Genomic DNA, 26,112 nt, shown 5'->3' with positions numbered 1-26,112 from the left:
TGAAACATTCCTTTTTCTCCCTCGCTCTAGCTGAGTCAACAAGCGATGTACACAAGAAAAATGCAACAAGTGACAGTGGAAAGAGGAGTTTCTATTTTCTGTTTGCTTTTATCTGCTAGCTGATGCTATGCCGCTTTTTTTACCGTGGTGGCTGCCACCAGCTCTGGGCTCAGCAATGCCAAGTGTAATTCAAAGCTTTCTTTTCAAGCACATTGCATGGCTTTTCTGTCATACTGAAAAGAGCTCCTCATTCCATCAATTTCTCCACTCTCGGGGTGAACCAGAAAATGGTGGAATTACCTTTTGACAATAACAAGTGTTCTGAAGCACTATGCCTAAAAAATCTTTAACACTCAGGACATTTTACTGGCTCTCTCGTTCTATGTATATAGAACCTGTATGGTAATGAGTAATTAGATAATGCATTGAATTCAGAGTTGATATTCATACTTTAATTGGGTTTTTAACTTTTCTCTCTTTTTTTAAACAAGCTTTTTTCTTTTAGTTCTTTTGTGCTCTGGCAAAGGAGCCAATTAGTAAAAACTACCCTCTTAACATCATTATACCATGCTGTTAATTATAAGGATAAGAAATGCCCTTTTTTTGCTTCCAGTATGAAGACTGTGGGCAGGTGAAAAGTTCTGGAAATCAAAGACGTGCTGGGCAGCCATTATTTAAATAAGAAAAGTGCATACCTTTAGGGATTGAAATCAGAAAGGATCAGCAGGATCCTCCCACTTTGCACTTCTTAAGCACAATAAAATGGGAGGTGAGTTTAATTCAGAAGGCATTTGGAATGAAGAAAAAGTCCTTGGTGTTCAATCATTCTTAAAGCATCAATTTTATTTAACAGTTCGAAGAGTTAAATGCCATTTTCTGGCACATGGCAGAGTTGGATAATTTTGTTTGTTTTTTGTTTGTTTGTTGGTTTGTCGTGGCTAATAGCATCACTTGGCTGAGAATGAAGATGGGGAGAATGAACATGAAGAGTTGTTGTTGTTTTTGATCCCTCCTCCAATATGAGGGTGTGACTGGTCATCAGAAATGTGAGGAATTGCTATTTATTTACCCATTTAGCTCTCTAGATTATATTTGAGTTACAGATTTTTAAAATGAGCCCATCCATGGTGATGCAGTAGTATACTGCAGCCAATTCCTTGCCTTTCCACACTCTTCTCAGAGGCATCTACTGATCTTGTCAGATTCCTCCGTACTGTGTGATTTTGTGTTGAGCCTGAGAGGGACAAGGATGAAACCTTCCAAATTCAGTTTTACTTGTGACCTGACCTAGGACTTGACCCTACGCCTCCAGTGGTAAGAGATCAGTGTGAGGCCAGTCTCCCGTGCTCTGCTTCCTAAAACAATCATGATGCCAAGCTAGTAAAGAAAAAGTCTAATATTTGGTGTGAGAACTCAAGACTTCATTTTGGCAGATGTGGGTTTGACTCCCCTTTCTACTGAGGTCTCTTTCACCTGGTGGGCAGTACATTTAATTTAAACAAACATTTGAAGGCCCCTAGACAGTGCCAGAGCAATGTAAAGGAAATTTGATTTAACTGAGACACCAGGGCTCTGTGTCATTCATCCCATGGGCCCTGTTTTGGCCTCAGAGGCAAAGAAATGTGGTATTCAGACTTTTTAAAGAGAACAAATGCAGTGTCAGCTGATGAGTGTAAGCATGCAGTGGGAAAATCAATACATGTTGCGTAACAGTGTTTACAGGCTCTAAAATCTCTCGGTGGGATTCACTTACACAAGTATACAGAAAAGTGCTTCAGAGCACAATAAAACCTTTTTATTTTATTTTATGTTTTGCCCTTGTTGCTATGCCAGACTTTCAAGGACACATCAAAGACCGAATTGAAATGTCAGCGTCAAACGTGTTGGTGCTGACCCAGTTGTAAATATGGTGCACTATTGTACGGATATATTGAAGATGCTGCAATCTTGTACTTCCGTAAATTGTTTGAGATAGATGCAGAAGCTCTTTGATTTTGAGGCTAAAACCATCTCAGCTGAGATGGAGCTCGTCTGATAAAGTAGGACAAAAGACATATAATACAAAGGAGACATTACAGAAGACACAAAGCTCAGACTTTCAGGATTGGGCCAGGGGGAGAAGGAAAAATGTTATTTGGGAATTGAAATCACTGAATGAGGTAATCAGAGGTGGACAAGAAATAGTATTCCTATCCTTTAACTATTTTCAAGAGGTTCAAAATTTTTCTGATCTCAAAAAGTTGAAATCTCCAAACTTTTTGTGAACCATAAAACCGAAACAATTTTCAGTTTGGGTCCATCAAAACCTCTCATTTAAATTTTTTTGAAACATTTTGTTTTGATTTTTGACCTTGTTTATTTTTAACCCACTTTCTTTTCTTTTCTTATTTTGATCAGATTAGAATAAAATAAATGTAGGGCTGGAAGGGACCTCAAGAGGGCATGTAATTCAGCCCCCTGCACTGAGGCAGGACCAAGTAAACCACCAGACTATCCTTTACAGGTGTTTGTCTAATCTGTTCTTAAAACCCTCGAAAAATGGGGATTCCACAATCTCCCTTGGAAAACTATTGCAGAACTTAACTATCCTTATAGTTAGAAAGCTTTTCCTAATTCCTAACCGGAATTGCCCTTGCTGCAGATTAAGCCCATTACTTGTTGTCTGACCCATTGTGGACCTGGAGCCCCTAACGTATTTGGAGACTGTTATCAGGTCCCCCCTCCATTTTCTTTTCTCAAGACTAAAATTGCCCAGTTTTTTTTAATATTTCTTCACAGGTCAGATTTTTAATATGCTATCATTTTTGTAGCTTTCTTCTGTACTTTCTCCAATTTGTCCACATCTTTCTTAAAGTATGGTGCCCCAAACTGGACACACTACTACAGCTGGGGCCTCGCCAGGGCTTCCATACAACACCCCTGTTAGTTTGACCCCAGAATGATATCAGTTTTTTTCAAAACTGCATCATATTGTGGGCTCACATTCAATTCATGTAAATTTCAGAACGTTTCAACAAATGTGAAACTTTTTTCAACTTTTTTTTATTTAGGGCATTTGTCGAAACTGACGCTGATTCATGAACAGTTTTGGTTTTAACAAATCAGCATTTTCTTTGGTGAAAAAATATTTTGTCCAAAAATTCCTGACCTGCTCTAGCTGTAATCACGAGGGACTTTAAGTCCTGTTTTTCAAAGCTTTTTGTGTATCTTTGTGCAGATAGCATTCGTACAGATATTTTCATATGCAAATGGCCATCTGTGTTTCTAACTGGCTGCTAGTACACCCAAATACCCTTTTGATGTGTAATTGTGGTACTTGCCCTAGGAGTCAGGAAGCATAATGATAGTTTAATCCACCTTTCCTGTGCTCTGTAGCATGTGGCACAGAAGAGGATTTAGCCCCAAGCTTTTTCCTTGGTAAGGTTTACTCTTTCTTTATCAATTTTCTCTAATCTCTCAGTGTCTCCTTAATTTGGGCTGAATCAGGAGTTATTTTTTGTTCCATGACATTTGCATTTTCTATCATTGCTTCCTTAATGCATTCTCGATCTTTTCTGCTCAACGAACTTATCCAATCACATTTGATCTAGAAGAAGAAAAGACACAAATTACAAAATACCTACACAGAAATTGCTCATAGAAGGCATGTTATATGTCAGGAACTCAGTGCTGTCTAAATACAAAGTAAGATGGCACTCTGAAGGAGATCAGCTTCACTGTACATTTGATGAAAGAGGTTTATTTGATTAGGCTGTTAGACAGCCTTGTACAGCAATTTCTATGAGAATACATATATAATATTATGAGAGGTACAGGATTTGTTTCCTGTTCCAGTACTCTCCAATCAACATCATGCAGCTCTGGTGGGTGAATTAGCAATGCTTAATTAGTTCATGCATATACTTGGCAATTATTGATACAATGTGGAATTTTCAAACCAAATAGGTTTTTGTGTGTGCAAACTGATACTTGTGTGCACAATTACTAGCACAAGCTCATATTTTGCAGGCACAACTGTGATGCTAATTATTTGAAAATATCAACTGAAGTGTTAGAGTCAAGATGGGTGAGGGAATATCTTTTATTGGACCAACTTCTGTTGGTGAGAGAGACAAGCTTCCGAGCTACACCGAGTTCTTCCTCAGGTCTGTGTCGCTTGAAAGCTCGTTTCTCCCACCAACAGAGGTTGGTCCAATAAAAGATGTTGCCTGACCCACCTTATCTCTCTCATATCTTGGGACTGGCACAGCTACCACAACACTGCATGCAACTAAAGTGTTTAGTTTCGCACTGTGGGGAAAAATACAGCCGCATTCTCATCTTGTTCATGCAATTAGGAATACTCAGAATGTGCCTGAGAGGGCTCCCTAGGCAGAATGAACCACCCGGGTAGGAACTTGAAAACATGATGATTTTCTTAATATGGTTGAATAATAACCCCAGAGTGGCAATCTCTACATTTGTTTCTCTTAAAGTCTTCCCAGCAATTTATGGTGCAGCTAAGTCTGTGGGAGTGAAATTAATTCCAATAAGTTTAATGGAGTTACTCTGGTTCCACACTGATATTACTGAAATATGAGTCTGGCTCAGTGACTCAGCAGCAGAGCAAGGGCTTGATCTCAGGGGTTCCTGGCTCACAAATATGTGCTCATTCCATTAGATAGCTCTGCCAAAATCGGATCTCAATTCCAGCAGTGTAAATCTGGAGTGAGTGTCACTCCTTTAATACAGTGATTCTGAATTTCACAGATAAAACTGAGCAGAATTTGGCACGGCATCCATACCTTATCTGAACCATCCAAACCACTGGGGCTTTCCAGAGATAGCTTGAAAACTTTCAAGAATTGACCTCTTGTAGTTCCTGCTTCTGAAGAAGCCAGAAATCCTGCATGAACAGTCGCTCTCAAGATATTCCATCATTTCCAGTCCCAGGCAGATCCTGGAAGTGCAAAAACAATGAAAAACAATGGTTTAATTAATGTCCACAAACTATTTTCAGATTCACTATAGAAATGCAAATAATTAGAAGCAGTGCCAAGTTTGCTAAATCAGAAAACCTTGTTCTCTTGAAAGTATGTATATCTCTTAGTATTATTCACATTTAGGTATTTAAGGGGAGAAGTATCTTTTTGCTCTTTGTGCATAGCACAATACTGTCCTGATCTCTGTTTCTTAGCCATTAATGCAATATACTACTTCTACTATTAATTTCCCTTCCTCTGCTGTCCTAGTGACATCTGCTAAATAACATTTATGAATATAGTTCTCATATACCTGCCTTACCCTAGTTATATCATTCCTTTCTTTAGTGGGACAGAAAACTATACAATGGTTAGCCAAATTAGTAGTCCTGCATTTAAATCTAAACTATGAAGTTCAGCAGCAAACACATTTGGCATTTATTTTGGTTCTGCTTTCAGATCTTTGACATGCATTTCTAGAGCTATTGGTCTCAGCACTTCTCTGTAATTCAGTAGAAGCCTGAAGATCATCAGTCATTGCTATTTGCTTGTACTTTCTGAAAAATCCTCACTGTCAAGATGTCATTCTGTGCTATTGCTGTCTAGTTCATCATCATTTGCGTCTCGTAAATGACTTTTCTATCTGTATTGTAGGGAGAACAGCAACAACCACAGTGTAGCAGGATGAGCTCCAGCCCTGAAGGGGTTGGAAAAGGCCTGCTGGGGCAGGGAGCAAAACCCTGGCTGATTGGGGGAAGTGGCGGCAGCTGACGGCCACGCCCCAGTCAGGGCCTAGTTGGCTCTATAAAGGCTTTGAGCCAGAAGCTCTAGCAGAGACTCTTTTTAGCTTGGAGAAAGAGTGACCTGGCTGTAAGGGCTGAGAAAGTGCCCAGATTGGGAGCAGGGCTGGTAAAGGCCAAGGGAGCCAGGGCTTAGGAAAGCTCCAGGCTGTAGGCCTGGGAAGGCCTATTAGGTACAGGGGTTGCAGGGGCAGCCATGGATAGGCAGAGGCAGCAGGTCTAAACCCCCTTGCCTATGATGAGTGGCACTTATACTGTGGTTTTCCCCAGGGAGTGGAGGCTAGCTGGTGACTTGCAGTAGCCTAAGACTGAGGTGAGGTGGGGATAGTGGGAGGGGGAGACCAAGAACTGTGGGGGTACTGCCAGGGGACAGCACCCAAGATGAGGGACATGGAGGCCAGGGGTGGTGAGACATTGGCCTGGAGGAGGTATTCTGGAGGCTGGACACTAATTCCCCAAGATGACCAGCAGGAGGTACTGCCAGGTGAGTCTGTGCTCCATGACACACAGTCTTGTTGCCCCCTCTCATTTTTTCAGTTACTCTGAACCTTTTCAAACAAATTCCTTTTAGGTTGAAATTGTCCTTGCTTTAAGGCCTTGTGCAAATCCACTGAAGTAAATGTGAGTCTGTCTTATGATTTCAACAGGCTTTGGATCAGCTCCTTAGCCTTTGACAAAAGGCAATTTGTGGGTGTTTGTGTATATGAGAGAGAAATTTTAGCCAAATCTGTTGGGCCACTTTTTAATTCTGCCCATGTTTTAAAAAAATAACCCAACACACTAAAATAATCCCTCCTCAACACAGTAAAATAACCTGACTTGTCCTATATATTCCAAAAAGAAAATGTGTGCAGCATGCTTAACTCAGTTAAGTTCAACAGGGTTTTGGTCAAATGTAGCTTTCAATGAATTTTTTATTGGAATCTAAGAAACAAGCCAAGTTTGAATAAAATTAGTGAAGAGTAAATTTTTTTTTTCATGCACCCTGGGATTTTTGCTGGATTTCTTTCCTTTATTTATAGTTTAGAATGTTGTCAACTTTCACGATACCTCCCCATCTTCATACTGCACACATATAAACTGAATCCCTCAGTCAGATCCATGTCCATAATTGTTACTGTTGTTCACTGTCAGTTTGGTTTTTAAACCAGACTTTACAGTTGTAGATCTGGGAGGGAGAGGAAAGCAAACTATATATTGATTCTTCTCTTACTTGCACTGGTTTCAATTTGGAATAATTCCATTCAACTTAATAGTCACACTAGGGTAACGCTGGCATGAATATGAGGGGGAAACATCAAGCCCATAGTTTTTAGTCCCAATCATCTTTAGGAAATACCATTTTATCTAAAGACAAGCTGAAGAAAATAACAGCAGGGTGCAAGGAATTAAAGATTATGGTAAATGTCTGGAGTGGTCTTGATTAGTTAGAACATTGATCTTTGAAGATCATGGTGACACCCAAAAAACTCTGCTTTTGAGTTCTCCCTTCCTTGAAGCCTTTTCACACAGACAAAGATGTCATTTTGTAATGGTTGCTTATATAATAAATTGCACAACAACCAGTATAAATTTGCTCAGATATATCCTAAATACAATTGCATTCAAGGATTGTTTTTATTTTGTATCACTGAAATCAAAGGGCAACAAAAAACCCATTAGAAAAACAAGGTAATTTTTATGCCAGTTCTTCCATTATTTTGTAATTGTCATGTAACCTCCCCTCACGCATGGTGGGGGAGTTCCTAATATGGCCCTGGAAATAATGAAAAGATATAAGAATGGCCATAGTGGGTCAGACCAAAGGTTCATCAAGCCCAGTATCCTGTCCTCTGACAGTGGCCATTGGCAGGTGCCCCAAAGGGAATGAACAGACAGGTTATCATCAAGTGATTCATGCTCTGTCACCCAATCTCAGCTTCTGGCAAACAAAGGCTAGGGACACCATTCCTACGCATCCTGGCTAATAGCCATTGATGGACCTATCTAGCTCCCTTTTGAACCCTGTTATAGTACAGCCTTCACAACACCCTCTGGCAAAGAGTTCCACAGGTTGACAGGGCGTTGCATGAAAAAATACTTTCTCTTGTTTGTTTAAACCTGCTACCTAATAATTTCATTTGGTGGCCCCTTGCTCTTGTATTATGAAAAGGCATCAATAACACTTCCTTATTTACTTTCTCTATACCACTCATGATTTTATAAATCTTGATCATATCCCCCCCCTCGTCGCCTCTCTTCCAAGCTGAAAAGTCCCAGTCTTAGTAATCTCTCCTCATATGGAAGCCGTTCCATACCCCTAATAATTTTGTTGCCCTTTTCTGAACCTTTTCCAATTCAATATTTTTTTTTTGAGATGGGGTGACCACATCTGCACGCAGTATTCAAGGTGTGGGCATACCACGGATTTATATAGAGACAATATATTTTCAGTCTTATTATCTATCCCTTCCTTGGTGATTCCTAGCATTCTGGTTGCTTTTTGGACTGCCACTGCACATGGAATGGATGTTTTCAGAGAACTGTCCACAATGACTCCAAGATCTTTCTTGAGTGGTAACAGCTAATTTAGATCTTATCATTGTATATGTATAGTTTGTTTTCTAATGTACATTACTTTGCATTTATCAACATTACATTTCATCTACCATTTTGTTGCCCAGTCACCCAGTTTTGTGAGATCCTTTGGTAGCTCTTCGCAGTCACCTGGGACTTAACTATCTTGAGTAGTTTTGTATCATGTAAGTAACTTTTTTAAATGCCACCAGTTACTACCACCTATGTTATACTGTAGCAAAGCTTCTCAGATGGATAGTAAAAATGAATCCCAATGATCCTGCCAACAGGGGGTCCGGAAACTTCATCTAGTCTTCTGAGGAAGACAGTCCCACATACTTAATACACAGCTCTCATATTTTCAGAGAGGTATAATAGCACTTGCCTGGGAGAGAATGGGGAGAAGTGTTAGGGGGCTTATTCCTTTACCCACTTACTTCCCTGGTCCTTCTCGCATGAACAGAGAGCAACAATACCCGAAGTCCAAAGGTGCAAACAATTCGATGTTTATTGGGGTGAACTTCCAGCAAGCATGATTCCAGTTTCCTTCCTTAGTGTCCTCCTTCCCAGCTCTGACACCACAGAGCCTTAGACCTGTGTCCCTGTTCCCATTCCTACCCTTAGCCAAACATGATTCCAATTTTCTTACCCCCATTCCCTGCTCCCATTTCCCATGCCCACCCCACCCACACCCTTCCTCATTGACTACAGATTATGTAGTAAAACTTGTTCTGCTTAGCTATACCTTAACCAATCATTTTCCTGAAATTTAACTAACCAATCCTAACATTGTAACATGATTATGTAACCAATTATATCCCACCACCTTAATTAGTTTACACCCAGCAAAATTAATTATACAGCAGACAGGAACAATCACAGAACCAGACAGAGATTATACAGACAAACAATAGCAAAGTGGGAACTATAATGACAAAACAATACAGAAGTGAGGATTTCACATCCCAGCTATTGAGAAGTGAGTTCTTGCCAGACAGGATGCTATCAAACTAAGTTTCCTTTTACATTTTCTAGGCACTTCCCTTTCTCTGGAGGTGATAGGAATACAATCCTGTCCTGATAGTGCCTAACAGCCCAATAGCACCTTATTTCAATGTGACTAGTTTGGAATGTGAGGATGTGACTGTTCGCTTCCTAGCTTATGGCTGCCTCTGCTGCTTAGCCAAAGGCCTTAGCCTAAGAACAGGGCCTCAATCTGTCACAGTAAGAGAAGGCCCTTACACCGGCAGACAGTGATTTCTTTCTTTTATACCTCTAGAACTAGCCAAGCGATGATAATACACCTAAATTCTTAAAGTACAGGCCTTTGCAGACAGGCCTGAATATCTATATCCTAACAAGAAGTAGGCCAGTAATGTTCCTTATCCAAATACTCTCAAACTAGACTATTTGTAAAACAGGGTCCACTCCTGCTCTATTTCTTGAACAGAATGATGGTCCTGAATCCACATACAAGACACGTCCTGCCCATGTATCTGAATAACCCTCCCCTCTTTCAGTACAATTTCCTTTTTTTTAAAAAAAAGTCACAATTTACTAGCCATTTAAATGGCAACAAACTAGACCAGAAAAAAGAAAGCTATTAAGAGGATTTAGTTATGAGATGTTGGGGGGGCCTTTCAGCTCACCTGCCTCAGATGAAGTCCTCCTATGGTTGATAGACCACTAAATAGCCATTAAAGGGTAAAAGGGATTTTCATTTACTATGTGGGTGAAAAGATTTGGTAGTCTCAGCCCAGGTTATGGGTCAGGGGTCTACATGCAAAGCCTCATCACAGTTGGTAATAACTAGCACACTCTCACTGACAACCAGGACAGAAAGGCCCAGAATCAAGCAGGGACAGAGAATAAGCTCCCCAGTAGATGCGCTCCCTTCAGCGGAATGTTGAGGCACATTGGTGAGGCTGCAGCAGGATCTTCCACAGCCAGTGCTCCTTCTGCCTTCAAATAGAGGAGTTCAATCATGGCGTTATCGTAGTGTGGCACCTTTCAGCACTGAATTCATTTTTACATATAAAAACAGATGCCCTGTGTTTCAGAGCCATGTGTAGAGCCTTCACTTTTTTGATTATATAATTTGCTTCCAAGGAAAAGTCATTAAAATCTGAGGAAAAATGTTTGTGAATTATGAAACTTCCACTCTGAACATTAGGTAAACTGTAAAACTTTGTGACGTGTGTCAGTTATTGGGTGAAATAAATCTCTGGCCTCTCTTGGTCTCTTTGAATATAGCCTTCTTGGTCCTCCAACCAGCACCTGTCTTGGGGTGGAAACGTGAAATTCTCCCACTTCCAGATCATGTCTTAGGTTACAGTGCCTTGCTACTAACTGTCATTACCTCAGCAGGTCTGACTTAGGCTCAGACCTGGCAGTTCTCTTCCCTTTGGGGGGTTGCTAGAGTAAACAAAAAGCCTTCTTAAAACAAAATATTATTTAGTTACAGAAAACAGATCTGAGAAACAAACCTAGGAATGCCTGCCTCTCCCTACAGCACATAATTCCCTGGATCTAGAACAACCAACTTCTTTAGACTCCCTCTGCAAAGTCTTTCTCTGTCAGCCTGTCTTCCTAAAGAGCTTCTGACAACTGACCCCTCCAGAGGGGGCTTTTTAACCATTTTGCGTTTTTATCTCTATGGTCCCAGCCTGGCAAAATAAGGCTTGCCTCACCCTGGAGGCTCCTTGAAGCTGATAGTATTTCCCATTGTCTTTGAAGTGTGTGCTGAAGGTTGGTATCTAGATATTCTGTTTGTTCTTCCAACAGTCCCCTGTTAAGTTAGATCAATACAGTAATAAGACATTTTAATAAACCACCATAGTTGTAGGTAACTTTACCTCTCTGACCAAGTCACTTAACGGTGTTCATACCATAGTTACATGTCAGTATTTGATTATTACATAGCCGCTCATCTGTCACAACATGTAATTATTGTGCATGCATGTTATGTCTAGGTGTTATTTACAGCATATAATAGTTTATTTATCACTAAAGGGAAGTGCAAATAATTGTAAACCATGTAGCAGCAATGGAGAGAATATAAATTGGCCATGATTCTTGGAAGCGTTAACTTATATACAGAATTCACCTTTGCAGAACTGAATCTTAATTTGTTGTTCTTTGTGTGTTTTCTGAGAATGGCAATTTCTGCATGTAAAAAGGAAAGACCTTTTTCTCCCCCTGTAGGAGATTTACAAGTGCATCATGTTGAGTTGGTTTATTGTATGCAAGTGGGAAATGGGTTTAATGAATATTTAAAGTATGCAGTTAAGTCAAAAATAGCAAGCCTCCAATGCTTTTTCTTATTGAACTCCACAGAAAACCCACATAGGTGATACAGAATTCTTCTAATCTCTCCCTAGTTTATGGATAATTCAGCTAACACAGCTAAGTAAAGGTCTTTTCAATGTACTGGCCTGGACATGGGTTTGATTCTGATCTCACACTGGTGTTAATCAGGAGTAACTCCACAGAAATCAGTGAAGTCAAACTGAAGATGTGGGATCAGAATCAGACTACCAATAAAATTCCAACCCAGTGGTGCTGGAAAGAATAATGGTACTCTATTCTGATAATTGAGGTACCAAATTATATTATGGGAATGTCTATCTGACCTGCAAGTACAGCAGATGGTTTTGAAATTTGCTGTGATTCTGATCAAAATGGTGTGATAGAACCTAAAATATCAAGAAATAAGGCAGAGTAAACAATTAATTGCCATAATAAATGGGGACCTAGAGGTACTGTATTAGGTTGCAAGGACTCTTCAAGACATCCTCAATTTTTTAAAAAGAAAAACAATATATGGCAGTGTCAAGGTTCCTCCCCCACTCTGAACTCTAGGGTACAGATGTGGGGACCTGCATGAAAAACCTCCTAAGCTTATCTTTACCAGCTTAGGTCAAAACTTCCCCAAGGTACAAAATATTCCACCCGTTGTCCTTGGACTGGCCGCTACCACCACCAAACTAATACTGGTTACTGGGGAAGAGCTGTTTGGACGCGTCCTTCCCCCCAAAATACTTCCCAAAACCTTGCACCCCACTTCCTGGACAAGGTTTGGTAAAAAGCCTCACCAATTTGCCTAGGTGACTACAGACCCAGACCCTTGGATCTTAAGAACAATGAACAATCCTCCCAACACTTGTACCCCCCCTTTCCTGGGAAATGTTGGATAAAAAGCCTCACCAATTTGCATAGGTGACCACAGACCCAAACCCTTGGATCTGAGAACAATGAAAAAGCATTCAGTTTTTACAAGAAGACTTTTAATAAAAAATAGAAGTAAATAGAAATAAAGAAATCCCCCCTGTAAAATCAGGATGGTAGATATCTTACAGGGTAATTAGATTCAAAAACCTAGAGAACCCCTCTAGGCAAAACCTTAAGTTACAAAAAAATACACAGACAGAAATAGTTATTCTATTCAGCACAATTCTTTTCTCAGCCATTTAAAGAAATCATAATCTAACATGTACCTAGCTAGATTACTTACTAAAAGTTCTAAGACTCCATTCCTGGTCTGTCCCTGGCAAGAGCAGCATACAGACAGACACAGACCCTTTGTTTCTCTCCCTCCTCCCAGCTTTTGAAAGTATCTTGTCTCCTCATTGGTCATTTTGGTCAGGTGCCAGCGAGGTTACCTTTAGCTTCTTAACCCTTTACTGGTGAGAGGAGCTTTCCCCTGGCCAGGAGGGATTTCAAAGGGGTTTACCCTTCCCTTTATATTACTGTTGTTGGTCTTGCTTTTCATTGGTTCTAATGAGTGGCATATGGCTATTTGACTTACTGAAGCAGAAATTGCCCTATGATTTAAATACCTCAGGAGATTTCTATTTGGATAAGACTCTTTCTACTTAGTATTTTGAATACAGCTCAGATTTGCAGTAACCAACTAAACTCTTTAGTTGCTTATGTGGAATAAGTTAGTGGTCTTAGATACAGTGTTTGGCTAAGAAGGTACCATAGACTATCTGTGGCTTTAATGTGGCCCCTATTGCTATAGTAACTAAACACCTCCCAATCTTTAATGTATGTATCTTCAAAACTTCCCATTTTGCAGAGGGGGAAGTGAGAGGGTAAGTGACTTTCCCAGGGTCAGATAGGAAAGTAGGGAATCAAACCCTAATCTCTCAAATATTAGGCTAGTTCCCTAATCACCAGACCATGTGATGAGTTCAGGAACTGAATGGCCTTCTCACCCCTGTGTGGGAGACCTTCAGACTTGAATGCTCTCTATCTGGCTTCTTTCTTGCACATAAAACGTGCTAAAATAAAATAGCCCTCAGTCTTAGAGACATTTTGCCTTTGTCAGTATATCCACCTCCCAATGGCCTTTGAAAGCCACGTAATAGTTAGTCCGTGGTGGTGGTGGTTAGTGTATTATGTTGCATAAGTAATCAAGCTGTTAACATTTTTCTCTGTTATTGCCTGATGATGATATTCTGATATTAAGGGCTAGATTGTCACAGACTTTATTTGTCCTTGAAGAGAAGTAGGGGTAAATGATGCCTCTGCTCCCTCCTGACCTGTTATGCCCAGATTCTAATTGTAGCCTTGGAGAGGACAGCAGGTGTTACTTGTTACAATCTAGCTCTAAATTTGCAATAAAATAATAAGTGCTGTACTGCAGGGTAAGCAGAACTCCTGATAGATCCTAAATTCATAATTTGATCCATCTCTCTAGCTATTTCCTTTCCCTTTCTCCTTCAAAATCAAGGAAAATTTCTTCTAAAATAGATAGATTCGTAAATCCAGTGAGTCAGTGCTGTTATGAAGTTAATCATTTGAGAAAACTTCAGAAGACAGATACTTGAGAAGAAAATCCTTCAGACTGCATTCGAAAAGCTAAAAATCACATGGCGGGGGGAGGAAGCTCTGCAGCTGTTATGAGCAACAGCGCCTTGACACATGCAGCAAAGGAGGTTTTTATTTGTCTGGAGATTGAAACAGGATACAGCAAGGATTAAGTTCTATTAATGCAGCCAATGAGGGAGACCCTCTTATACTGTTTGGGTGGCAGAAATAAGTGGTTTATAGATCCCTATCCTTTAAAATAAGATAAAGGGGATTGTTTATAGAAGAGAACCTTGACTATTGGATTTTGCAACATTAATCTGATAAATCAGTGGGTGGTTATCTTAGTTCCTGCATCCAACATGATGAATCCTGGACCTCTGAATAATGTTAAAGCAATATAATTTGACAGAATGCAAAGGGCTTCAAAAGAATAAGAGAAAACCCATGACTTTCTTCCAACATTTCATAATCTTCATTTTAATCCATTTTGAATATCCCAAAATAATGATTCAGTTTAGTAACAAGGATATTAAGAAAACAATGGTTATAGGGCTGGCCTGGTTATTTACAGTGTGTTGTCTGTGAGGTGCTTGAGATTTAGTAGTAGTAGCAGAATTATAATAGTACCTAGAAGCTAGATTGGAGCCCCATTGTGCTGGCTCCTGCCCTCCATTTCTTGAGCTGAACATGGGCAAAGTTGAGGGTAGCTAGAAGGGAATGCATCACATCACTCTACAGTGCTTCCTTAATACGTTAAAAAGAAACACCGATGCAATCTAAAGAGTCCTGTCTAGTTCTTATCACCCAAAAGATGGTATCTAACAGAAGGCTTACAATGGTATATCAGAAGGAAATACCACTGTGAACATCAGGATTGTAACCGAATGAAAAAATGGAAATTGTATTCTTCCTATTTTAGATATGTTAGCAATGAATAAACATACGGAATCTTTTGGATCATGTCTCTGTCATGCACCAAGTTACTGACAGAGATTTTTCTATCATGTTGTTGGGGGATTATTTAAATATATCCTTGTAATGTTAATTAATAATAACAAGCATTGATTAATATTTCAGTACCTCTACTTGATATGCAATTAACTGAAATTACACAAGCAATTGGATGGGGAGCCAAATTACTTTGTAATTTTAAAGCTCTTTACACTAATGCAAGACATCCCTCTAAATAATTATGCCACATTACTCTATTGTAATTGACTGATATTTCATTAACAAGCAAATATTAATCCAAAGGCAATTAATTCAAGGCACTACCAGCCCTGAGTATTCAAACATGCACATGTTGTACTAGATACATTTAGATCTTGGTGACCCTTATTCATCCCATATGTAGCTATAATGGGTTTACTCCAGGGAAGAATTCTGGAAAAAGCATCCATTAAAGTTGTAACTTCATCTGATCTAAACTTTTGTCATGTTACATATGATATGTGTTTTGGTTATTACTTTTTGTTTCTGTTTGACTTGATTATTTAGGCTCTGATTCTATAAAAGCTTGTGCACATGCCATGAATATTCCCAGTGAAGTCCACTCACAGGGCCAGAATCCCAACTGGTGTAAATTGTAACAGCTTGAAATCATAGTGCATAATGTTAAGGATGCATATGCCTTTACAGGATTGGTGTCTTAGAATGTAATCTCTTTGGATTCAGGAACTGTCTTTTACTTTGCATTTGGTAAAGCCACTAACACAATGGGGCTCCAGTTCTGGTATGGGCTCGGATTTAGGAAAGCACTTAAGTATGATGGACTTAAGCACATGCATAAGTGCTTTCCTGAAGAGGGATGCTTTTCTAAACAGGGGCCTAGAAGAATAGTTAATAAATAAGGCAGTGGCGGGGAAAGGCAAGCAATGGAGGGTTGGTTATTTGTAGGGGGTTTTTTCTTTGTACATGACTTGACTTAGGCCTCTTTATTTCATGTAGAATATGGGGCTTTCAGCATTGCCTTCATCTTTGGTTGTCTCTTGCTGCAGTCTTAGCTTTCAGTTGTACTTCTGTTTGTTTCCAAGAGGTCCTTGGTTTACCTCATCACCTTCTGCTCTGGGGATTCCAATCCAGTGCCTGTCTTCTTACGTTGTTTGATTCTTTCCTCCATATGTGTCCTACTCATGTCTATTTTCTTTCCATAATTTCCTGTCCTATCAGTTTCTCTTTCATCCTTCTCCAAAGTTCTTCAGCATCAGCAGGCCAGAAAAAAAATTAATGATTTGTCCAAGGCAGCTGTTGTTAAAACTTGGAGCGTAGATAATAAGGTCTTGATAAGTCTCCATGTTTTAGTGCCATATAGTAAGAAAGGCTTTACAATGGGGTTAAATATCTGAAGTTTAGTCTGGAGGGCAAGGTTTCTGTTCCTCCAGATCTCTTTAGCATTGCAAAGGCATGTCTGGCTTTTGCTCTTCTGGTTTTAATGTCTTCATCTGTTCCACCTGTTTAGCTTACAATGCTGCCAAGATATATGAAATGTTGGACCTCTTCAACGTCAGTCCCAGAAAGTGTTGTTGGTGTTTCCTGTTGTGTTGATTTTCATGGTTTCAGCCCTACTAACTCGGCATAGATCTGGAGATGATATATTTTAGTTCGCATATCTGGATGGGTATAGGACAGCAGGTTGATGTCATCTGTAAAGTCAAGATCTTCTTCTAGCTTCTATGTGGAAGTCTACTGTATACATCTTGGTTGTTCTGTGGTCTCGCTCATTACCCAATCTATTACTACTAGCAAGATCATAGGTGATCTAAGACATCCTTGTCCGATGTCAGTAGTTACCTGGAATGGCTTAGTCAGTTTGCTATTCTGTATTACTGGGCATGCCACTTTCTTAGAAGCTCTGAAAATATTCACAAATTTCTGGGACATGCCACAGCGGCACAGCAAGTACCATAACACCTTTCTATCCACTGTGTCAAAGGCTTTTTAGAAATCTTTGAAATTCATGTAGCGCAGTGGCTGCCACTTCTATGATGTTACATTGTGTTACTATTTGATCTATGCATGATTTCTCCTGTCTGAACCCTCCCTGTTCTTGTTGTAACCTTGAATCTACTGCTTTCTTTAGTCTGTCTAGGACCCTGCATGTAAGAATTCTACTGGGGATGGGTAGCAATTCTTTGTCCCTCCAATTTTTGCACTAACTGAGGTCTCCTTTCTTTGGCAGCTTCACTATATGACCACATTTCTGCTTGACTGGTGTTTTGTCTGTCTTCCCATATCTTTTGTAAGGGCCTGCCAAAATGTCTACTGTGTTCTTCATGTCTGCCTTACGGACATCCATGGGGATGTTGTACAGACCTAGTGCATTTCCACTTTTTTTAACCAATTTGACTGCCTTCTTTACTTCTACTCTAGTTATAGGCCCTAATTCGATGTCCAGATCTTCTCCTTCCTCATTCAGTAGTTGACTAAAATACTGCCTCCATATATTTAATTGCTCTGATGTCTTTGTTAAATTATCCTCATCTTGGACTGGTTGGCTGGTGTTTATTCTGTATCACAACTATCTAGTGATACTGAACAGTATCTGTGCATCTGTTGCCATTTTGTCTATAAAATCTTTCCTGGCACTCTTTTTTTTTTTTAACCTCTTTGTTCATGGGGACATGTAATTTTTTTTGACCCAGCGATAGGCCCATTGAACGTATATTATATATAAAAACTTAAGACAAATGTAACAAAAAGAATCCAGACTTCAACATCTCAAATGTGTAGATTCCAGTGACTTCTAAATGTTTCTGTTCAGCTAGTATTTTATTTTGTATTAGCATCCTGAATATTTCTTTCCCCATGTGCCAGAATTGTTTGAAGAAATTTTTTTTCTGTATATCAGCTAGAATCTTTCATCAGGCACCCACACTCTTAGTTGAGACTTAACATCTTAGAATGTCCTACTTACTGGATGTATTCTATGGTAGCTTTACCATAAGGGCACTAGGTTTGTTTCAGTTTCCTTAGGGGTTGTCCTTTGAAGGTCCCATTTAAGGACACCTTCTCTTTGTTTAAAGGCATTTTTCAACTACATATTTTTTACTATAAATATTTTTGCCATCAGGCTGCTTCTTTCTTCTCCTTCCTATAGAGTAACCATTACAAAGTCTGGATCTTGGAATATTTTGCTAAGCAAATTTCCCCATTTGTTCTCGATCTTTGGAGTCAATCTTTCTCCCATTGAGGTGCACAGCAAAACTCACCTTGATTTCAATGACAGTTGGATCAAGTCTGGAGTGAAGAACTCCACACTTGGTAGCTGATATCAGTATCACAACTCCTAAATAATGCTAGTTCTTAGATCTCCATGCATCTTACAAAGGAGGGTAAGCTTACTTATAGCCATTTTACAGATGAAGAAACTGAGTCATAGAGGAAAGAAGTTACTTGTCAAAGCAGTTAGGGGTTCTATTTCTAGTCCTGCCACTTATCTTCTGACTCCCAATCCAGTGCCCTACCCATAGTACCAAAGCTAAACTTCTCTATGAATGATGGAAACAGAGGTCCAGCCAAACCATGACATTTGTATTATATATGGAATGTTGTGGGCAATGGTCACATGAGACACACCTTGTTTTAGGATTTGTTAGAAACCTGAAATTTGGACAATTCTGTGAGCAGTTTTGCTGAAGTTCAGGAACTTTTTTTTAATGAGTATGGAACCAGTTTAGAGCACTCTTGGACCTAATGTCCAATGATGCTGGATTCATTTTAAAGCACGTGTGGTCTGAATAATGGATTTACATCAAAATCATGCACAACGAGCACTTCCACTGAAAAGCCAAAGGAAAGTAGCAGTGTCAGATCTATTCTCCCCAGGCATGAAAGCCCCTATGGTCCATATAGTTCTAATGACAGAACACATCTTCCAGCATCGCTACTTTCAAAACTGATGCCCAGCCACAGTGGATCCTGATAGGCAGGACTTAAGTGTGGGTAGTATTTTGATATTTTATATCAGCTCATATTCCTGGGAATTAAGACCCTTTCTGTGTGTAACCAAAGGCACCTTCAATCTAAAGATGGGTAAGGTACTAAAACGCTCCAGTCAAGTGCTGGGTAATAACATTTATAAGAAAAACCCCATCACCATCCTTTCTTGCACTATTTAAAAGCAAAACACTCTCACTGTAAAATATTGAAAACATCCTTGGCTGCATTTGTTCCAGAGACATGTTGAAGCTAAGTAAAGACTCGATGAGCAGTACCAAAATGCAGCTATATTTAGGACTCAGCATGTTATGTTTCTATTTGTTGCCACAGCCCTAAGGATTTCTTTAGATAGCTTTTATGGTATTTCTGTTACCATGGAAACTGCCTGCCGTCCGTCCATGTGTGCGTATAGAATGTCTGCATTATTTCCATCTCAACTCGCAGACGCAGAAATTCATGTTGTGTTAAACTAGACAAATAAGCTACAAAGAAATATCTCTTGGTGCAGTGCTCTGTATATAGACAAGCACAAAGGCAGGTATTATGCTTATTACATCTTGGCTATGATTCACATTTGTTCCCTTAGTTTTGCTGCACCTGCCATTAAGTGCACTTGTCAGGTTGCACTGCTTTCTATGTGAACTGGGAAAACGTATAGATCAGCTGAGTAAGATTTTTAGCGCATCTTATTCATTTTTTTCCTTGTCTTCTAACCTCACTCACAGCCAAAGAATTAAGGAATCCTATGGGGAGAATAATTTTGTTTTTCAAGCAATGACCAGGGTATTAATAATATCAATGCTTTTTAAGCATTTGCTGTAGTGAAGAGTCACAAGTCTCTGAAGTGACTGTTATATGAAGTGACAATTGGTTGGCAGATTGAAGCATCTGTCTTTCCTGGTCTATGCCCCCTCATGCCAGGAGAAAACTGACATGACATGATCAGAACAGAAGTCTGGACTAAATCTTTCACAGTCTGTTAGGGCAGGCAGAGATGGCTGCTGGATAATTTCCCCTAGTAGGATGCCAAACAGTTAGCTTTGGAGGAAAACAAAAATGAATATTTGCATTTTTAAAAGCCTTTCCTAGCAGTGTGTTCTGAGTGAATGCAGGTCTCCCTCCCCACAAGGCCAATGGGAAAGCATTTTGTGCCCCCCCCCTTGCCTGATTTACAATCTGCATTTTTCAAAAGGACATCTGCTTTCTCACTGAATGGTGAGAAGACTGCTACCAAAGTCCTCCTTATCCTTCTAGAATTGGGGAAATGGAGATAATCCATAATGGTTCAACTAATTTCACCTTTACCTCTGAATCTAGGATTTAACAGTGGCTGGCCACAATACTGTAAACTCAGCAGTTTGTAGTTTCTGCACCATTTACCTCAATCCAAGGAAGTAGTCTATGGACAAATTGCTGATTCAGATACAAACCTCTCCCATGAAAATCCTTGAGCCATTGATTTTGGTAATCTTTAAAATGTTGTTCATTGGATTATTTGTCCCATACATTCTTCACCATTGCTCCATTGCACCATTGCTCAAGTTGCAGTGGGGGAGGTTTAGATTGGATATTAGGAAAAACTTTTTCACTAAGAGGGTGGTGAAACACTGGAATGCGTTACCTAGGGAGGTGGTAGAATCTCCTTCCTTAGAGGTTTTTAAGGTCAGGCTTGACAAAGCCCTGGCTGGGATGATTTAACTGGGAATTGGTCCTGCTTTGAGCAGGGGGTTGGACTAGATGACCTTCTGGGGTCCCTTCCAACCCTGATATTCTATGATTCTATGATTCCTCCCAATGACAACTCCCCCCCTCATAAATTCATTTTAGTAATACTTGCTTAAATATCTCTTAAATAATTTATTGAAATCCTGTTAATCCTTTCAGCCATTATAATGATCAAAGATGAAATAAACATAATAGTAATCACTTAATAACTTATAGGGAGTTACTTAAACATACCCAGTCACATTTCTAAAAGATATAAGCCTAGATCCATCTATTAAAATGCATCCATAATAGCACCACTACATGTACAAAGAGCAGCTGTACTTTTGTGCCTCCATATTGGGGACTTGGGCCTCTTATTTTTACAAAGTTTTGCCTGAATTGTGAAGACTTTCTCAACTCCAGTAGGCAATTCTTTCACCCCTAAAACATTTACATCTTACATTTGTGTTTTTCTTGTAAGAACTCTTGTATTTGGAATATATGAGGGATTAACTCATTCTTTACCCACTGTGGTAAACTAGGTCTGATCTCCACCTTTACATGTCAGTTTTGCTACTCACTTTCAGATATAACAACTTAACTTCAGTGGAGAGTGATCATTGCAGTTGTTAAGCTTATATTAAAATGAGTGGGGAAACTGGTTTAGAATGTCTAAACACGATGTCCTACAAATTATGTTCTGCAGTATGGTCAGTTTTTAAATAAAATCTTTTTAGTTTTAAATACCACCAAATTCAAATGCCTTTAAGTCCCCTTTGAGTACCCCCAAACCTGGGCTCATCCAGGGAGTGATCCAATTAATGGCATAATTTAGAGCAGCCTCAGGGACATCTGTTACACCATGCTGCTACATGGTAGCCCTGTAGCAAGAGACACTGCAATATATCCCCTTTTTCCTACGCATGCTGATGAAGACAAGAAGGAGAGGAAGTTGTTATGATGTCCCAAGCCACCAAAACATTTCTCCCACTGCAGGAGAATCAGCAGGAGCTATATCTGCTTAGTTTAAGAGTGCTTTGCATGGGGGGCAAGTAGCAGAAAGTGGACTTCTGACTCTGAAAATCAGGCCCTACAAATCCAATCCAGTCCGACCCGACTCCCACTGAAGTTTGCCTTTGACTTCCATGGAAACAGACTTGAGCTCTAATATAGGGTTTATTTTGCCCATGGTTTTATGTGTCTGAAAAAGAGATGACAAGAATCTTCCCTATAGCAACTGTAGCAAAGCAAGCTTAGCAATTACTGCAAGCCTCATCTTGTTATGGTGCACAGTACCTCAGCCATCTAAAATAATTATCACAGGAGCAGTAAAGCTGCAATTGTCAAGTTGCAAATGTACAATTGTCACCACTGCATGTGACCCTAGATACAGTTTTGCAATAGAAAGTTCTTGTAATGCAGGTGATTTAGAGATTGTTACTGGAAATTAGCAAGAGTTAATTTAAATTTTAGTCATTTTTTGTAAATTGAGCTGGAATAAAAATCTCCTTCATTTGAAGGAGAAACCTTTGTAGTTTGTCCAATTTAGTGGCATTAATTGGACAGATGTCTACTGCTATAACTAATGAATTTTAATCCACAAGGGGCCAGGCATTCATTGGTTTGCCTATTATTCACTTCCTACAATTACTCAGAAAATCTGAAAGAAGCTAAACTAATAGTTCATGAAAGATGCTAAAAGGCACAAAATGATAGTTTATTTATTATTTTTACCACTGCTGCCATTGTTTAGGAAAGCTGAGGCTGAAGAGAATTCAAAGAATCCCTTCTAGAGATTTCAAAACAGCTGTTAAAGATTAATTTTCACTAAAAATCCTGATAAACAGTGAAGGAGTTCAGAGGAAGAGTAGGTATGCAGTGAAGTGGATAAAACTGAGAATATTATTCACTTCCATGCCATTCAATGTTACCTAGAGCTGACAAAACTGATGTATCAGGATGGTGTAGCATCTGTATGGCCACATCATCATGTGGTAATATTACACTGCCTTGAAACAGCATTGAGACATTTCAATAGCCCTTTCTCAAAATCAGGAAAATATTGAGATGGATTTCAGAGTTCTGTTGTTCAGGGAGAACTGCAACAAGTCTGTGTCCAGTTGAGACCCAACAACTAAATATTTAAAGGAATGCAGATGTGGTCCAAGCATGTTAAATGGTCCTTACTGCTGTGGGATGTCAAGGATCCTGTTATCAGTTCATTTAGCATCCAAAAGCCACTTAGAACTGGAATAGATTTGGCTAATTCCCTTGTGATGGGCTGTGTGATCCACTGGAGTCTGGTGATTCTCTTGCAAAACTGTGACATGTTCCCCAGGAAGTGACAAGGCCCAAACTTTTTCAGGTCTGGAATTAGATGGGGAAATGCTAAATGGTTATGGAGCAGATGCTTCTGGAAGCCATCAGCCTACAGTACTCAGCTGCCATGTATAAAAAGGAGGAAGAAAGCTGTGGCTAATCTGGGAAGGGAGAGAGAGAGGACTCAACTCAAGAAGAATCTTTTCTATCCTATTTAGCTCTCAATATATATTGGATAGAAAACTTCTGTGTGAAATGTACTTCTACCCCAACAAGGAGAGGAACTGGAGCTTTATTTTCTCTGTTAGAAGTGTACTGATCATGCCCCTGAAGGCCACTGATAACCCTGAATATTAGAACGCTCACTGAGTTTCAGCAGATGCTTGTTACACAAAGGCAGGCAAACACAAAGCGGGGTACTTTAAACTAAATCAATATGAAGATCATTTGTAGGCAACTTTCCTTCTTGATTTAGTTGGAAATTGGCCCTGCTTTGAGCAGGGGGTTGGACTAGATGACCTCCTGAGGTCCCTTCCAACCCTGAGATTCTATGATTCTATGCATGTTGTTCACAGCCAGGTACTCTACTAATTATTGAAGCCAACCAGAGGGGGAAAAGGACCTTCCTCTCCACTAAAGTTAGTAAAACCAAATGATGAATACAAACATTACAATCTCTTCCTTCCTGCAATAAAACAGGCATGCTTTCCTACACTTTTGTTCTGCTTTTGGCTATGAACTAAAACAAAAAAAATTCCATCCAGGTTTCCAAAATGCCTGTAAAAATCCCCAGGATCTGAGCATGAGAGGCAATTACATATTTCAAATTCAATAGATGCTATAAAGTACCACTGGAGCAATTAGAAAGTTATAAACCACTCAGACATAGAAGGTGGGATCAACAGAGGATTGGGTTAGAACATTATGCAATGGCTTCTTAATATTCTGCAGTGATAGTGTTTTGATTCTTCACTCCACAATCTCCAAGTTTACTGTGTAAATTCATTTCACATTCTCCTACTGGTTTTCAAAACTCCACATGGACTTGTTTTACTCTCCATATCTCTCTGATCTCATAGCCACTACCTCCCTTGTAGTTTAGACTCCTCTTTACCCCCAACAGTGTGTCTCCACAGCTGATCTTTCTTTTGTTCTTGTTACCTCTACCCCTTCTTTTTCTTCCAGGCCACTGAGTCACTTCTCTCAAATTTCCCCCATTGCCTCTTTTCTCCCTGTGACTGACTTTCTGTAATGTCATTCAGTGATGTAATACAGAGGTGAACTGCGACACAGTACCTTTAAAACTGCATTCACTCAGTATCCGGTACTGACAAGGTGGAAGGGTATATACAATGAGTGTACAGCTTAGATAAGTTTTCAGGTACACTTTTCTGATGATGTAAACTATCATGCAAGGCAAACACAGCCATTTTAACCCATGCAAGTACAGTAATTGGAAAGTGCATCACAGTCAAAGTTCTGTGCTAATAATTCAAACCATGCCAAGGAAGCTGCTTTCCACTAAAAGGCTCAGAAGGCAAAAGATTTGAAGCTGAATGCAGGTATAGAAGAAGCACTTTTCTAGCTTGATTTTCTTTGTTTCCTGCAGCTGAGAATCAGCCTGTCTTTTCAGCTATCAGAGAAGAACCTGCTTTTGAAGGGCATCCTTTAAAAAGCTCAGTAAAGAAGAATTAATAGCTAGAACAGCTGCCAAATTGATAGATTTATACAGTGCCAAAGACTGGTGGGACAAAGCTGACAATTGAACTGGAGTTTTCATTTAAATGTTTGGTCTGACTCAGGTATACGTTCTCTTATTAGAGGTTAAAAATCTTATTTTGAGAACATATCAACAAGACACTAAAGTCACACTGGAGGGGAACCCCTGCTACATGTTCCTTGGTCATTTTATATGTTGATTTCCCAGTAGCTCAGAATGGATACACATTTAAAATTGAATTATTTTGCTATGAAGAAAACAATTATAAGGCTCCAGCAGGTAGTCTTGCAATATTTTCTTCTTTATCTTATTTTCATTCCTATGTTGAAAGGTTAAGCATCATAGTATCATTGAAAAGAACTGTAGGATGTCTTTAATGGAGACATCCTAAAACATCACAGAAGCAAGTGGAATAATTATATATTTCCCCTTTTGTCTCTAATAAAGGCCACAGTTAAGGTTATGGGAACATAATTTTCAAGAAAGAAAATATCAGTCTTAAGGCGTGGGAGAGCAGTCTCTCTACATATATAGTAACCGTACTTGTCTAGTTCCCATGAACAACTAGCCTTTAAATAGGATATTGGAGAGAGCTTAGTTACGTATCTTCCCAGGGCTTTCATTCTTTTTCTCCATTTATAAAGATATTGAAAGGGGAGTGATTTCTCACCAGGCTTCCTGTCCCTCTTAATGGGGAAAATCTAAAGGTCTCATTACTCAAACACAATATTGTTAACAGTATGAGTTGTGGCTTCCAGCCCCAAACTTTTATTTTCATATGAAAAGGATAGGCAAATGTGGTATCAGCAGACAATGGAACTTAAAAGTAAAGCAGTTGTACTATATGGGTTTTTTATAAAAAGGATGTAGCTAAAGTTTAGCCCATTTAATAACATGTAACAATAAAATGTATAAGTTGCTATTTAGAGACTGCTTCCTTATGTCACTTTTTTCAAAGGGAGTTTTCAAGAACATGTAACATAAATCATTCCAAAGGTGAACTTTCAGGAACTGTTCTAGTTAAGCAAAATAAATATCAAAGCTTTCAGATTTGCCCAACACTAATTATGATGCTGAAGTTATTTCTTCTTGTCTGGCCCTCAGTACATCTGTAATTTTCTGCAAAACTTCTATTTTTCTGAAAAGGAAAAAATTATGGATAAGGGAAGCTATTTGGAGCTGTGCAGAATTCAATTTCTGATTCCCAGAATTTCAGTGGAAAACATTCATTGATTCATTTTTTGCACTAGAAGGGACAGATTTGTAAAAGGAAAGTGGAATCCTAGAAGGGACT

The 26,112-nt window shown here is 39.4% G+C and overlaps 1 long non-coding RNA gene across 1 annotated transcript in view; it reads right to left on the bottom strand.

The window, feature by feature from the left end:
• Nucleotides 1–2,316: 2,316 nt before the first annotated feature.
• The window catches only part of LOC140916499 (uncharacterized), a 99,680-nt gene continuing 75,884 nt past the window's right edge, over nt 2,317–26,112 (bottom strand). Inside the window, exons 6-7 of the long non-coding RNA XR_012160530.1 lie at nt 4,785–4,939; nt 2,317–3,586 (exon numbers count right to left, since the gene is read on the bottom strand). This is a non-coding gene — a long non-coding RNA (uncharacterized LOC140916499). The remainder of the gene's footprint in view (nt 3,587–4,784; nt 4,940–26,112) is intronic.

The sequence above is a fragment of the Lepidochelys kempii genome, chromosome 8 (genome assembly GCF_965140285.1).
Source record: "Lepidochelys kempii isolate rLepKem1 chromosome 8, rLepKem1.hap1, whole genome shotgun sequence".
Classification (NCBI taxonomy): domain Eukaryota; kingdom Metazoa; phylum Chordata; order Testudines; family Cheloniidae; genus Lepidochelys; species Lepidochelys kempii.
This window is presented reverse-complemented; position numbering and strand designations above follow the sequence as displayed.